We start from the raw sequence: 15195 nt of genomic DNA on the forward strand, positions 1-15195 counted from the left end.
AGTTGACCGGGGTTCATGTTCAAGTTTTTCTTACTATCTTTTTTTGCGGGGTAAGTTCTTCTTATCTTTATCTCGAATCCTTCCTTTTTCTTTATGTTCATTTTCATTCGCAAAAGCAAAAAAAAAGAATCTATCATTTTCCCTTTCGGCCGTGGTGGCATAGAGTATATTTTCCACGGTCACTCTCACGTATCTGCGTGTCAGCACGAGCGATCTAAGCCAGGATAAGCCATTGACGCGGTACCGTGTGTTGGGTTCATCCATCTTATCCCGTCGATCGCATTCCCATGGAAGAGCAAAACTTTGACCACACCAGATACGTCCATGTGTACTACTAAAATCCCAAATACGTCGATGTGTCCAACATACTCCACAAAACGTACGAATCGGAGACACGCCTCCACGTATACTGCGGAAAACGTATTATGTTCCACCACGTCTCCGTCACGCAAAACTTGTACGGAATCCCTACGTTTACACCCTGCTAAAATAAAAAATAAAAGAAAATTTTGCGTTGTGTTGATCCCCAAAAGACTTGTGTTGTGTTGGCAATGAAGTTGTGTATTATTTTAAAAAAACTCCTTCCTCCTCCACAAGGAAAGCTCTTCTCCTCCCATTGGCGCCGCTGCCGATCCTCTCCATCTTCGATGGCCTCTAGGCAGGGAGGTGCGGAGGATCTCGGCCCCTCGCCGGGGGAGGGACTCCGTTCTCGTTCTTGTTAGATTCAACGTCTTGGTTAGGGCGGGTGGCGGCGTCGATGTCCCTTAATAGGAATAATGTCTCCCACGTTCTATCCCCATCCCGATGATGCGTTTACCATCGTCACAGGGGGTGTGGAGATTTGTCTCCGTCGGATCTCGCGGGATTCGATCGGTGCTGGTCTTCGGTGAATCTATTTGTATCCGGTCTTCGTTCGTCTTCGTGCGGGTGTTTACGAGTTTGATCCTTCTGATCTATGACTTTCTTCATGGTAATGGTTGCTATTGTGTTGCGCTGGTTCTATGGGGGCTTAGCACGACAACTTTCTGACTGTCTAGTACACCAAGGTTTGCCCGCCTCTGGTGAGGAAGGGGCGATGACGGCGGCACGTCATCGGCTCGCTCCAGTGCTTGTAGTCGTCGCTAGATGGTTCACGGATATGGCTGTAATTTTTATTACCTCTATTGTTCTTTGGGCTGGTTCTTTGGCTGACTTCTAGAATGAGCTCAGCTCAAAAAAGCCACCAAAAGAATTGACTCTTTGTACCGCCATGATTAAAGATTAATAGATTGAAAGTTTCTGAAAAAATATATTAGTGTATTATTTTGTGGTTATGTAGAAAAGGGAAAGGTCTGCAACAGGACAGGACAGGCCGGTTTTAATAGGCGTGACTGTCACGGACGTGAAGCCAAGAGGGCTGACGCGTACCCAAGTCAACCAAAAAACCGGGCCATGCCTTGGTTGGAATCAACTGCCACTTACAGTTAACGCGTCACTTGACTGGACTGGACTTGCCTGTGGATGGAACGGCAGTACAGTACCGCGCGTGATGCATAAGACAGCCGTACGTGTTACCATGTCGCTGGAGAGGTTGGTCATTCTGGTGGTGGGTGCCGATGCATGTCGACCAAGGTGACCTGACCAGTGACCACCGCACCAGCGCGCACTGCTAGACAGTCGGACAGGCACCGGGGGACCGAGTGCGGAGGGACAGATCGAGCCGGGCCACGCACCGCTCTCGTCTCGTATACGCTCTCGCAGTTTAGGGCCAGATTGATCATAGGTTTAGAGGGTTTGGTATGCGCTTGCTTTGTCTGCCTGCTACCGTTTCGCGGCAGCATGGACCAAGCGGGGGAAGACGCCCGCGCACGTCAAGAGTGTGCGTGTTAGAGGATGTGAACTTGCAAAACACCCTCTTTAGGCCATCTGCAATGCGGACCTGCACCTTGAAAACGGACACGATATCTGTTCGTGGGCGTGTTCAGACCTGTTCATGAACTGTGATATGGAGTTGACCATCCAACCATGCTCGCGTATATTTCAAAGCAAAATTAAATTTAATGAGAGAATTTCATTTAAACAGGACCAAATTTATTACATTTTTTGACATATTTCAACTAACAATAATTGGACTAGACTTTTCTAGCTAGTCTAAATGACCGCCAACCGTGATGGCGCACCTTTCCAATGACACATGTTCCCCATGTCCGGCAAAGCTCACCGGCCGTCCGTGAGCCCTGGAAAGCGAGCCACGATGACTTCCTACTCTTATTTGCTCGAGTCTATTGTGTTGACAATGACAGACGTGGACGTGGACGTGTCGGCCTCGTTATCGTGGCGGCGAGGCACGAACGGCGGTGGCGGCACAACTGACACGGAGCTGGCGCCTTCGCGCTCTCCTCCACCTCCTCTTCCTCCGCCACCGCGTCGATGTCCACGAACATGGCGTCTTTCTCTGCTTGCAAGACGCACAACATCCATTGCTTGCGGCGGATCTCGCGGGCGCTGCGTAAGACAAGAGGAGCACCCGTTGCTCATCCAGGAAGCCCGAACCATTTGCCACCATGGTCGTGACGGCATTGTCGGTCATGTGGTCACTGGAAATTTGTTCCTCCATGAGCCGGTGCTCGTCCAGGAGCCAGAGGTTGTACCTTTGGTCCTCCTGCGCCTGCCGGAACGCTGCATCATGCTCTTTTGCCATCATGTCGGTGAAGTGCGCCAGCGCCTTCTTCAAGGTGATACCGGCATGGACCGGCAAGAGCAATGGCGCCGACTCTTCGTCAGCCACATCATCGATCGTCTCATCATCGTCGCTACCCTTGGGAGAGCTTGCCGGCAAGCCAACCTATATCCGACTGGCTCGGCGGGCCTGCCAGCCGGCCACAATGCCGGAGAGTTCCTACTTTTGTTTAGTGAAGAGCATGTCCCATAGTTATTTGGAGCTTGAGGCCATGGCGGGCATGGTGCAAAGAGGAGATCGGGGGCGGAGGTGTGGTGCAGATCTTGCCGTACCTAACCACGTATGAATAGCGAGCACTGACCAAGCCAAACGATGGGCTATTTAATGCCAGTAGGCGGGCGGATGGGTGGTGTTATGCTACTTGTGATAGGTGCTAGGAGTCCCCGAAGAGGAATGGTGATGTAGTATAGCAGCAAATAGCATTTCCCTTGGTTAAGAATCAAGATTTATCGAACCAATAGGAGTCACTACACAAACAAGATGGGCGGTACCTGCACACATGCAAAGCAAATACTTGTACCCAATGGAGGCAAGAGGATTGTCAATCCCCTTGTTCTTGCCAATTGCAAGGATTAAATCTGATAGTGGTAGATATATAAAATAAAATAAAAATAAAATAAAAACAACGAGAAAATTTATGGTTTTAGTAAATATGGAGAATGGACCTGGAGGCCACAGGTTTGCTAGAGGAATCTCTCTCATAAGCATAACAATGGTGGGTCAACAAACTACTGTTGGGCAATTGACAGAATAGCAGATAGTTATGAGTATAATTCTTCATGGCATGATAAATATATAGGCATTATGTCCATGACAAGTAGACCGTACTCCACCATGAGATCCCTATCTAGCAATGCATCTCAAAGTTTTAAGTTCATAACAAACAGAGTAATGCTTTAAGCAAGATGACATAATCTAGACAAAGTAAGACCAAGCAATATCTTCGAACCCTGTCGTTTTATCCTTAATAGCAACAATACAGTACGTGCCTTGCAACTCCCTCTGTCAAAGAGTAAGGACATCGCAAGATTGAACCTACTACCAAGCACCTCTCCCACTAAAGATAAATCAATCTAATTGGCCAAAGAAGATGGATAGATCAGAGAGAAATACAAGGCTATAAAATCACACATAATAGATCTAAAAAAAGATCAAATACTTTCAATGAATAATTTGATTATAAACCCATAATTCATCGGATCCCAACAAAGACATCATGAGAATTACATTGAATAGATATCTGAAGAGATCATTGTATTGAAGATCAAAAAGAGAGAGAGAGATCATTGTATGGAGGTGATCAAGAGCTCGTCGTAAAGGGTTACGTCGATGCAAGCTTTGACACTGATCCGGATGACTCTAAGTCTCACACTGGATATGTATACATTCTGAATGGGGGAGGGGTAAGCTGGTGCAGTTCCAAGCAAAGTGTGGTAGCTGATTCTACATGCGAAGCAGAGTACATAGCTGCCTCGGAGGCAACGAAGGAAGGTGTCTAGATGAAGCTGTTCATGACAGATCTTGGAGTTATGCCTAGTGCACTGGACCCAATGAATCTGTTCTATGACAACACTAGTGCCATTGATTTGGCAAAGGAACCAAGGTTTCACAGGAGGACCAGACACATAAAGCGACGCTTCAACTTCATCCGTGATTACATCAAGGAGGAAGACATATAACTTTGCAAAGTACACACAGATCTGAATGTGGGAGACCCGTTGACTAAACCTCTTCCACGGGAAAAACATGATCAACACCAGAACTCTATGGGTGTTAGATTCATTCCCATGTAATACTGATTATTGACTCTAGTGCAAGTGAGAGACTGTTGGAAATATGCCCTAGAGGCAATAATAAAGTGGTTATTGTTATATTTCCTTGTTCACGATAATCGTTTGATTATCCATTCTATAATTGTATTGATTGGAAACTCAAATAAATGTGTGGATACATAGACAACAACATGTCCCTGGTGAGCCTCTACAAGACTATCTCGTTGATCAAAGATGGCTACGGTTTCCTAGTCATAGACATGAGTTGTCATTCGATAACGGGATCACATTCTTAGGAGAATGATGTGATGGACAAGACCCAAACTATGAATGTAACATATGATCGTATCAAGTTTATTGCTATAGTTTTCCGTATGTCAAGTATTTGTTCCAGTGACCATAAGATCATGCAACTCACTGACACCGAAGGAGCACCTTGTGTGTATCAAACGTCGCAACGTAACTGGGTGACTATAAAGATGCTCTACAAGTATCTCTGATGGTGTCTGTTGAGTTGGCGTGGATCAAGACTGGGATTTGTCACTTCGTATGATGGAGAGGTATCTCAGGGCCCACTTGGTAATACAACATCACAACGAGCTTGCGAGCAATGTGACAAAGAGTTAGCCATGGGATCTTGTATTACGGAACAAGTAAAGAGACTTGCTGATAATGAGATTGAACTAGGTATGGAGATACCGACGATCGAATCTCGGGCAAGTAACATACCGATGGACAAAGGGAACTACATACGGGATTAGCTGAATCATTGGCATCGTGGTTCAACCGATGAAAGATCTTCATGGAATATGTAGGAACCAATATGGGCATCTAGGTTCCACTATTGGTTATTTACTAGAGAGGTGTCTCGGTCATGTCTACATTATTCTCGAACATGTAGGGTCCGCACGCTTAACATTCGGTGACGCTAGAGTAGTATTGGGATATTCATGTTGGTGACCGAATGTTGTTCGGAGTCCCAAATGAGATCCCTAACGTCACGAGGAGCTCCGGAAGGGCCCGGAGGTAAAGATTTATATATGGGAAGTCATATTTTGGCTACCAGAAAAGTTTCGGGTTTTATGAGTATTGTATCGGGAAGCTTCTGGAAGGTTCTAGAAGGTTCCGGGGAGTCCGGAAGGGTCCCTTGATGATCCACAAGTATATGGGATCAATTGTGGCCTTTTCGATAAGTAAGCGTGTCTAACCCAATGAGGAGCAGAAGGAAATGCAAGTGGTTTTCAGCAAGGTAATGTCTGCAAGTGGCTAAATTGTAAGTAAGAGAGTAGTTTGATAGCAAGATAATTTGTAACGAGCAAGTAACGGTAGTAGTTGTCGGATTCCGGGCTCCGCCGACCCAAGAAAGGTTTGAACTCAGGGGCGTGTGCGAAGAACTCAACCTCTCAAGCCGATCAGTTCGCTGCTCTCACGACGTAGCTCGATGAACAAGAAGGAGAAAGACACGACAGTTTACCCAGGTTCGAGCCACCTTGCGGTGTAAAACCCTACTCCTGCTTTGTGGTGGATTAGCCTCGCAGGGGGCTGAGGATGAACTAGTACAAGTGGAAGAACAGCCTCAGGAGGCTTGTTCTTGTGATGAGCTCTTAGTGGTTCGATGAGCTGATCACCAGATGCGTTCTATGGTGGTGGCTAGGCTATATTTATAGTGGCCTTGGTCATCTTCCTCCAAAACTTAGGCGGGAAGGGATCCCATGTTGGGTAACGCAGCAATTTCAAAAAATCTCCTACGATCACGCAAGATCTATTTAGGTGATGCATAGCAACAGGGGGAGAGTGTGTCCACGTACCCTCGTAGACCGAAAGCGGAAGCGTTATGTAACACGGTTGATGTAGTCGAACGTCTTCGTGATCCAACCGATCAAGTACCGAAGGCACGACACCTCCGTGATCTGCACACGTTCAGCTCGGTGATGTCCCTCGAACTCTATATCCAGCTGAGGCCGAGGGAGAGTTCCATCAGCACGACGGCGTGGTGACGGTGATGATGAAGTTACCAGCGCAGGGCTTCACCTAAGAACTACGATGATATGACCGAGGTGAAAAACTGTGGAGGGGGCACCGCACACGGCTAAAGATCAACTTGTGTGTTATTGGGGTGCCCCCTGGCCATGTATATAAAGGAGGGAGGGAGAGAGGAGGCCGTCCAGGTTGGGCACGCCAAGGGGGGAGTCCTACTTGGACTCCTAGTCCAAGTAGGATTCAGCCCCCCCCCCTTTTTCCTTTCTTCCACCGGAAGGAAAGGAAAGGAAGAGAGAGGGAGAAGGAAAGAGGGGGGCCGGCCCCCTCCCCTAGTCTAATTCGGTTTGGGCAAGGGGAGGGTGCGCCCCTCCCTTGTGGCCTCTCTCCTCTCCTCCAATAAGGCCCAATAGGCCCATTACTTCTCCCGAGGGGTTCCGGTAACCTCCCGGTACTCCGAAAAAATGCCCGAACCACTCAGAACCATTCCAATGTCCAAATGCAACCTTCCAATATATGAATCTTTATGTCTCGACCATTTCGAGACTCCTCATCACATCCATGATCTCATACGGGACTCCGAACAAACTTTGGTCATCAAATCACATAACACATAATACAAATCATCATCGAACTTTAAGCGTGCGGACCCTACGGGTTCGAGAACTATGTAGACATGACCGAGACACATCTCCGGTCAATAACCAATAGCGGAACCTGGATGCTTATATTGGCTCCTACATATTCTATGAAGATCTTTATCGGTCAAACCGCATAACAACATATGTTGTTCCCTTTGTCATCGGTATGTTACTTGCCCGAGATTCGATCGTTGGTATCGTCATACCTAGTTCAATCTCGTTACCGGCATGTCTCTTTACTCATTTCGTAATACTTAATCCCGTAACTAACTCATTGGTCACAATGCTTGCAAGGCTTATAGTGATGAGCATTACCGAGAGGGCCCATAGATACCTCTTCGAAACACAGAGTGACAAATCCTAATCTCGATCTATGACAACCCAACAAACACCTTCGGAGACACATGTAGAGCACCTTTATAATCACCCTTTTACGTTGTGACATTTGGTAGCACACAAAGTGTTCCTCTGGTATTCGGGAGTTGCATAATCTCATAGTCTGAGGAACATGTATAAGTCATGAAGAAAGCAGTAGCAATGAAACTGTAACGATGATAATGCTAAGCTAATGGATGGGTCATGTCCATCACATTATTCTCCTAATGATGTGATCCCATTCATAAAATGACAACACATGTCTATGGTTAGTAAACATAACCATCTTTGATTAACGAGCTAGTCAAGTAGAGGCATACTAGGGACACTATGTTTTGTCTATGTATTCGCACATGTACTAAGTTTCCGGTTAATACAATTCTAGCATGAATAATAAACATTTATCATGAAATAAGATAAATAATAACTTTATTATTGCCTCTAGGGCATATTTCCTTCAGTCTCCCACTTGGACTAGAGTCAATAATCTAGTTCACATCGTCATGTGATTTAACATCTATAGTTCACATCTGTATGTGATTTACACCTATAGTTCACATTGCCATGTGACCAACACCCAAAGGGTTTACTAGAGTCAATAATCTATTTCACATTGCTATGTGATTAACACCCAAAGAGTACTAAGGTGTGATCATGTTTTGCTCGTGAGAGAAGTTTAGTCAACGGGTCTGACACATTCAGAGCCATGTGTATTTTGAAAATATTCTATGCCTACAATGCTCTGCATGGAGCTACTCTAGCTAATTGCTCCCACTTTCAATATGTATCCAGATTGAGACTCAGAGTCATCTGGATGGGTGAAAAGCTTGCATCGACGTAATTCTTTACGACGAACTCTTTATCACCCACATTACCTAGAAACATTTCCTTAGTCATCACTAAGGTAATTTTGACCGCTGTCCAGTGATCTACTCTTAGATCACTATTGTACCCCCTTGCCAAACTCATGGCAAGGTACACAATAGGTCTAGTACACAGCACATCATACTTTATAGAACTTATGACTGTGACATAGGGAATGACTCTCATTCTCTTTCTATCTTGTGCCATGGTCAGACTTGGAGTCTTACTCAACTTTACACCTTGTAATACAGACAAGAACTCCTTCTTTGACTGATCCATTTTGAACTCTTTCAAAAACTTGTCAAGGTATTTACTCATTGAAAAATCTTATCAAGCGTCTTGATCTATCTCTATAGATCTTGATGCCCAATATGTAAGCAGCTTCACCGAGGTCTTTCTTTGAAAAAATCATTTAAAACACTCCTTTATGCTTTCCAGAAAATTCTACATCATTTCCAATCAACAATATGTTATTCACATATACTTATCAGAAAGGCTGTAGTGCTCCCACTCACTTTCTTGTTAATACATGCTTCACTGCAAGTCTGTATAAAACTATATGCTTTAATCAACTCATCAAGGCGTATATTCCAACTCTGAGACGCTTGCACCAGTCCATAGATGGATCGTTGGAGCTTGCACAGTTTGTTAGCACCTTTAGGATTGACAAAACCTTCTTGTTGCATCATATACAACTCTTCTTTAAGAAATCCATTAAGGAATGCAATTTTGACATCCATTTGCCAGATTTCATCAAATGTGGAAATTGCTAACATGATTCGGACAGACTTAAGCATCGCTACGAGTGAGAAAATCTCATCATAGTCAACACCTTGAACTTGTCAAAACTTTTTGCGACAATTCAAGCTTTGTAGATAGTAACACTACCATCAGTGTCCATCTTCCTCTTGAAGATCCATTTATTCTCAATGACTTGCCGTTCATAGGGCTAGTCAATCAAAGTCCATACTTTGTTCTCATACATGGATCCCATCTCAGATTTAATGGCCTCAAGACATTTCGCGGAATCTGGGCTCATCATCGCTTCCAGTTCGTAGGTTAGTCATGGTCTAGTAACATGACTTCCAGAACAGAATTACCGTACCACTCTGGTGCGGATCATACTCTGGTTGACCTACGAGGTTCGGTAGTAATCTTGATCTGAAGTTTCATGATCATCATCATTAGCTTCCTCACTAATTTGTGTAGGAATCATTAGAACTGATTTCTGTGATGAACTACTTTCCAGTTTGGGAGAAGGTACAATTACCTCATCAAGTTCTACTTTCCTCCCACTCACTTCTTTTGAGAGAAACTCCTTCTCTAGAAAGGATCCATTCTTAGCAACAAAGTTTTTGCCTTCGGATCTATGATAGAAAGTGTACCCAATAGTTTCCTTTGGGTATCCTATGAAGACGCACTTCTTTGATTTGGGTTCGAGCTTATCAGGTTAAAGCTTTTTCACATAAGCATCGCAACCCCGAACTTTAAGAAACGACAACTTTAGTTTCTTGCCAAACCACAGTTCATAAGTCGTCATCTCAACGGATTTTGATGGTGACCTATTTAACGTGAATGCAGCTGTCTCTAATGCATAACCCCAAAACGACAGTGCTAAATCAGTAAGAGACATCATAGATCGCACCATATCCAATAAAATGCGGTTACGACGTTCGAACACACCATTTTGTTGTGGTGTTCCAGGTGGCGTGAGCTGTGAAACTATTCCACATTGTTTTAAATGAAGGCCAAACTCGTAACTCAAATATTCTCCTCCATGATCAGATCGTAGAAACTTTATTTTCTTGTTATGATGATTCTCCACTTCACTCTGAAATTCTTTGAATTTTTCAAATGTTTCAGACTTGTGTTTCATTAAGTAGATATACCCATATCTGCTCAAATCATCTGTGAAGGTCAAGTTATAATGATACCCGCCACGAGCATAAACACTCATTGGATCGCATACATCGGTATGTATTATTTCCAATAAGTCACTAGCTCGTTCCATTGTTCCGGAGAACGAAGTTTTAGTCATCTTGCCCATAAGGCATGGTTCGCAAGTATCAAATGATTCATAATCAAGTGATTCCAAAAGCCCATCAGCATGGAGTTTCTTCATGCGCTTTACACCAATATGACCTAAACGGCAGTGCCACAAGTATGTTGCATTATCATTATCAACTTTGCATCTTTTGGCATCAATATTATTAATATGTGTTACAACGACTGAGATTCAATAAGCCTTCAACATTGGGTGTATGACCATCGAAGGTTTTATTCAAGTAAACAGAATAACAATTATTCTTTGTCTTAAATGAATAACCGTATTGCAATAAACATGATCTAATCATATTCATGCTCAACGCAAACACCAAATAACATTTATTTAGGTTCAACACTAATCCTGAAAGTATAGGGAGTGTGCGATCATATCAGTCTTGGAACCACTTCCAACACACATCGTCACTTCATCCTCAACTAGTCTCTATTTATTTCGCAACTCCTGTTTCGAGTTACTAATCTTAGCAACTGAACAAGTATCAAATACCCAGGGGTTACTTCGAGCACTAGTAAGGTAGACATCAATAACATGTATATCAAATATACCTTTGTTCATTTTGCCATCCTTCTTATCCGCCAAATATTTGGGGCAGTTCCACTTCTAGTGACCATTTCCTTTGTAGTAGAAACACTTAGTTTCAGGCTTAGGTCCAGCTTTGGGCTTCTTCACGGGAGTGACAACTTGCTTGCCATTCTTCTTGAAGTTCCCTTTCTTTCCCTTTGCCCTTTTCTTGAAACTAGTGGTCTTGTTTAATCATCAACACTTGATGCTCTTTCTTGATTTCTACCTTCGTCGATTTTAGCATCATGAAGAGCTCGGGAATCATTTTCGTCATCCCTTGCATATTATAGTTCATCACGAAGTTCCAGTAATTTGGTGATGGTGACTAGAGAACTCTGTTAATCACTATCTTGTCTGGAAGATTAACTCCCACTTGATTCAAGTGATTGTAGTACCCAGACATTCTGAGCACATGCTCACTAGTTGAGCAATCCTCCTCCATCTTTTAGGCAAAGTACTTGTCAGGGATCTCATACCTCTTGACACGGGCATAAGTCTGAAATACCAATTTCAGCTCTTGGAACATCTTATATGCTCCGTGATGTTTCAAAAACGTTTTCGATGTCCCGGTTCTAAGCCATAAAGCATGGTGCACTAAACTATCAAGTAGTCATCATATTGAGCTAGCCAAACGTTCATAACGTCTGCATCTGTTCATGCAATAGGTTTGTCACCTAGAGGTGCATCAAGGACATAATTCTTTTATGCAGCAATGATGACACACCTCAGATCACAGACCCAGTCCACATCATTGCTACTATCATATTTCAACTTAGTTTTCTCTAGGAACATATAAAAAACATAGGGAAGCTATAACGCGAGTTATATATTGATCTACAACATAATTTGCAAAATACTACCAGGACTAAGTTCATGATAAATTAAAGTTCAATTAATCATATTACTTAAGAACTCCCACTTAGATAGACATCCCTCTAGTCATCTAAATGATCACGTGATCCAAATCAACTAAACCATGTCCGATCATCACATGAGATGGAGTAGTTTTCAATGGTGAAAATCACTATGTTGATCATATCTACTATATGATTCACGCTCGACCTTTCTATCTCCAGTGTTCCGAGTCCATATCTGCATATGCTAGGCTTGTCAAGTTTAACCCGAGTATTCTATATGTGGAAAACTGGCTTGCACCCGTTGTATGTGAACGTAGAGCTTATCACACCCGATCATCACATGGTGTCTCAGCACGAAGAACTGTAGCAATGGTGCATACTCAGAGAGAACACTTATACCTTGAAATTTAGTAAGGGATCATCTTATAATGCTACTGCTATACTAAGAAAAATAAGATGCATAAAAGATAAACATCATCAATCAAAATATGTGATATGATATGGCCATCATCATCTTGTGCTCATGATCTCCATCACCGAAGCATCGTCATGATCTCCATCGTCACCGGCGTGACACCTTGATCTCCATCGTAGCATCGTTATTGTCTCGCCAACTATTGTTACTATGACTATCACTACCACTTAGTGATAAAATAAAACAATTACATGGCGATTGCATTGCATACAATAAAGCGACAACCATATGGATCCTGCTAGTTGCTGATAACTTTGTTACAAAACATGATCATCTCATACAACAATTTATACCACATCATGCCTTGACCATATCACATCACAGCAAGCCCTTGAAAAACAAGTTATACGTCCTCTACTTTGTTGTTGCAAGTTTTACGTGGTTGCTACGGGCTTCTAGCAAGAACCGTTCTTACCTACGCATCAAAACCACAACCTTTTTTCGTCAAGTGTGCTGATTTAACCTTCAACAAGGACCGGGCGTAGCCACACTCAATTTAACTAAAGTTGGAGAAACAGACACCCGCCAGCCACACCTGTGTGCAAAAGCACGTCGGTAGAACCAGTCTCATGAACACGGTCATGTAATGTCGGTCCGGGCCGCTTCATCCAACAATACTGCCGAATCAAAGTATGACATGCTGGTAAGCAGTATGACTATTATCGCCCACAACTCTTTGTGTTCTACTCGTGCATATAACATCTACGCATAGAACTGGCTCAGATGCCACTGTTGGGTAACGCAGTAATTTAAAAATAAAATCCTATGATCACGCAAGATCTATCTAGGTGATGCATAGAAACAGGGGGAGAGTGTGTCCACGTACCCTCGTAGACCGAAAGCGGAAGCATTATGTAACGCGGTTGATGTAGTCGAACGTGTTTGCGATCCAACCGATCAAGTACTGAACGCACGACACCTCCGTGATCTGCACAGGTTCAGCTCGGTGACGTCCCTCGAACTCTAGATCCAGCTGAGGCCGAGGGAGAGTTCCGTCAGCATGACAGCGTGGTGACGGTGATAATGAAGTTACCGGCGCAGGGCTTCGCTTAAGCACTACGACGATATGACCGAGGTGGAAAACTGTGTAGGGGGGCACCACACACAGCTAGATATCAACTTGTGTGTTATTGGGGTGCCCCCTGGCCACGTATATAAAGGAGGGAGGGAGAGAGGAGGCCGGCCAGGTAGGGCACGCTAGGGGGAGTCCTACTTGGACTCCTAGTCCAAGTAGGATTTGCCCCCCTTTTCCTTTCTTCCAACAGAGGGAAAGGGAAGGGAGAGAGAGGGAGAAGGAAAGAGGGGGGCCGGCCCCCTCCCCTAGTCCAATTCGGTTTGGGCAAGGGGAGGGTGCGCCCCTCCCTTGTGGCCTCTCTCCTCTCCTCCAATAAGGCCCAATAGGCCCATTACTTCTCCCGGGGGGTTCCGGTAACCTCCCGGTACTCCGAAAAAATGCCCGAACCACTCGGAACCATTCTGATGTCCAAATGCAACCTTCCAATATATGAATCTTTATGTCTTGACCATTTCGAGACTCTTCTTCATGTCCGTGATCTCATTCGGGACTCCGAACAAACTTCGATCATCAAATCACATAACTCGTGATACAAATCATCATCGAACGTTAAGTGTGCGGACCCTACAGGTTCGAGAACTGTGTAGACATGACTGAGACACATCTCTGGTCAATAACCAATAGTGGAACCGGGATTCTCATATTGGCTCCTACATATTCTACAAAGATCTTTATCGGTCAAACCGCATAACAACATACGTTGTTCCCTTTGTCATCGGTATGTTACTTGCCCGAGATTCGATCGTCGGTATCGTCATACCTAGTTCAATCTCATTACCGGCAAGTCTCTTTACTCGTTCCATAATACTTAATCCCATAACTAACTCATTAGTCACAATGCTTGCAAGACTTGTAGTGATGAGCATTACCGAGAGGGCCCAGAGATACCTCTCCGAAACACGGAGTGACAAATCCTAATCTCGATCTATGCCAACCCAACAAAAACCTTCAGAGACACCTGTAGAGCACCTTTATAATCACCCTTTTACGTTGTGACGATTGGCAGCAAACAAAGTGTTCCTCCGATATTCGGGAGTTGCATAATATCATAGTCTGAGGAACATGTATAAGTCATGAAGAAAGCAGTAGCGATGAAACTGTAACGATCATAATGCTAAGCTAATGGATGGGTCATGTCCATCACATCATTCTCCTAATGATGTGATCCTGTTCATCGAATGACAACACATGTCTATGATTAGGAAACATAACCATCTTTGATTAACGAGCTAGTCAAGTAGAGGCATAGTAGGGACACTATGTTTTGTCTACTTATTCACACATGTACTAAATTTCTGGTTAATACAATTCTAGCACGAATAATAAAACATTTATCATGAAATAAGGAAATAAATAATAACTTTATTATTGCCTCTAGGGCATATTTCCTTCATCCCACAACGGCCAAATTTGAAAGGGGACAAGAAGTACATGTGATCTTGATGAAAGGTGGTCTTCACCTGCAAAGCTTCTGATCATGACGTCGTGGTGGGCTCGGCGATGACATCCACCCTGCCATTTTGGCGGTCCTGGTCTTGTTGCATGCAAATGGCAATCTTTGGCTGATTCCTTGGAATCCACACCTGCGCTTGCCCCCTTTGCACCAAGGAGGAAACCTGCCGCACTGCGCCCGCTGGCGCGCGCCTGGCCTAGGTCGTCATGGCTGATGTCATTTCAGCCTCGTGAGGCTGAGTCTTGCATAGAAATCTCCACTCTATCAAGAGGCCACCTGAGGAGGCCACTCCCTCGGGAGGTCTTGATGTCATCCGCCTCACGAGGCTTGGCCCCTTGCGAGGGTCTTGTCTTACCGTATT

This window comes from Triticum aestivum, chromosome 4B, assembly GCF_018294505.1.
Source record: "Triticum aestivum cultivar Chinese Spring chromosome 4B, IWGSC CS RefSeq v2.1, whole genome shotgun sequence".
Taxonomy (NCBI): domain Eukaryota; kingdom Viridiplantae; phylum Streptophyta; class Magnoliopsida; order Poales; family Poaceae; genus Triticum; species Triticum aestivum.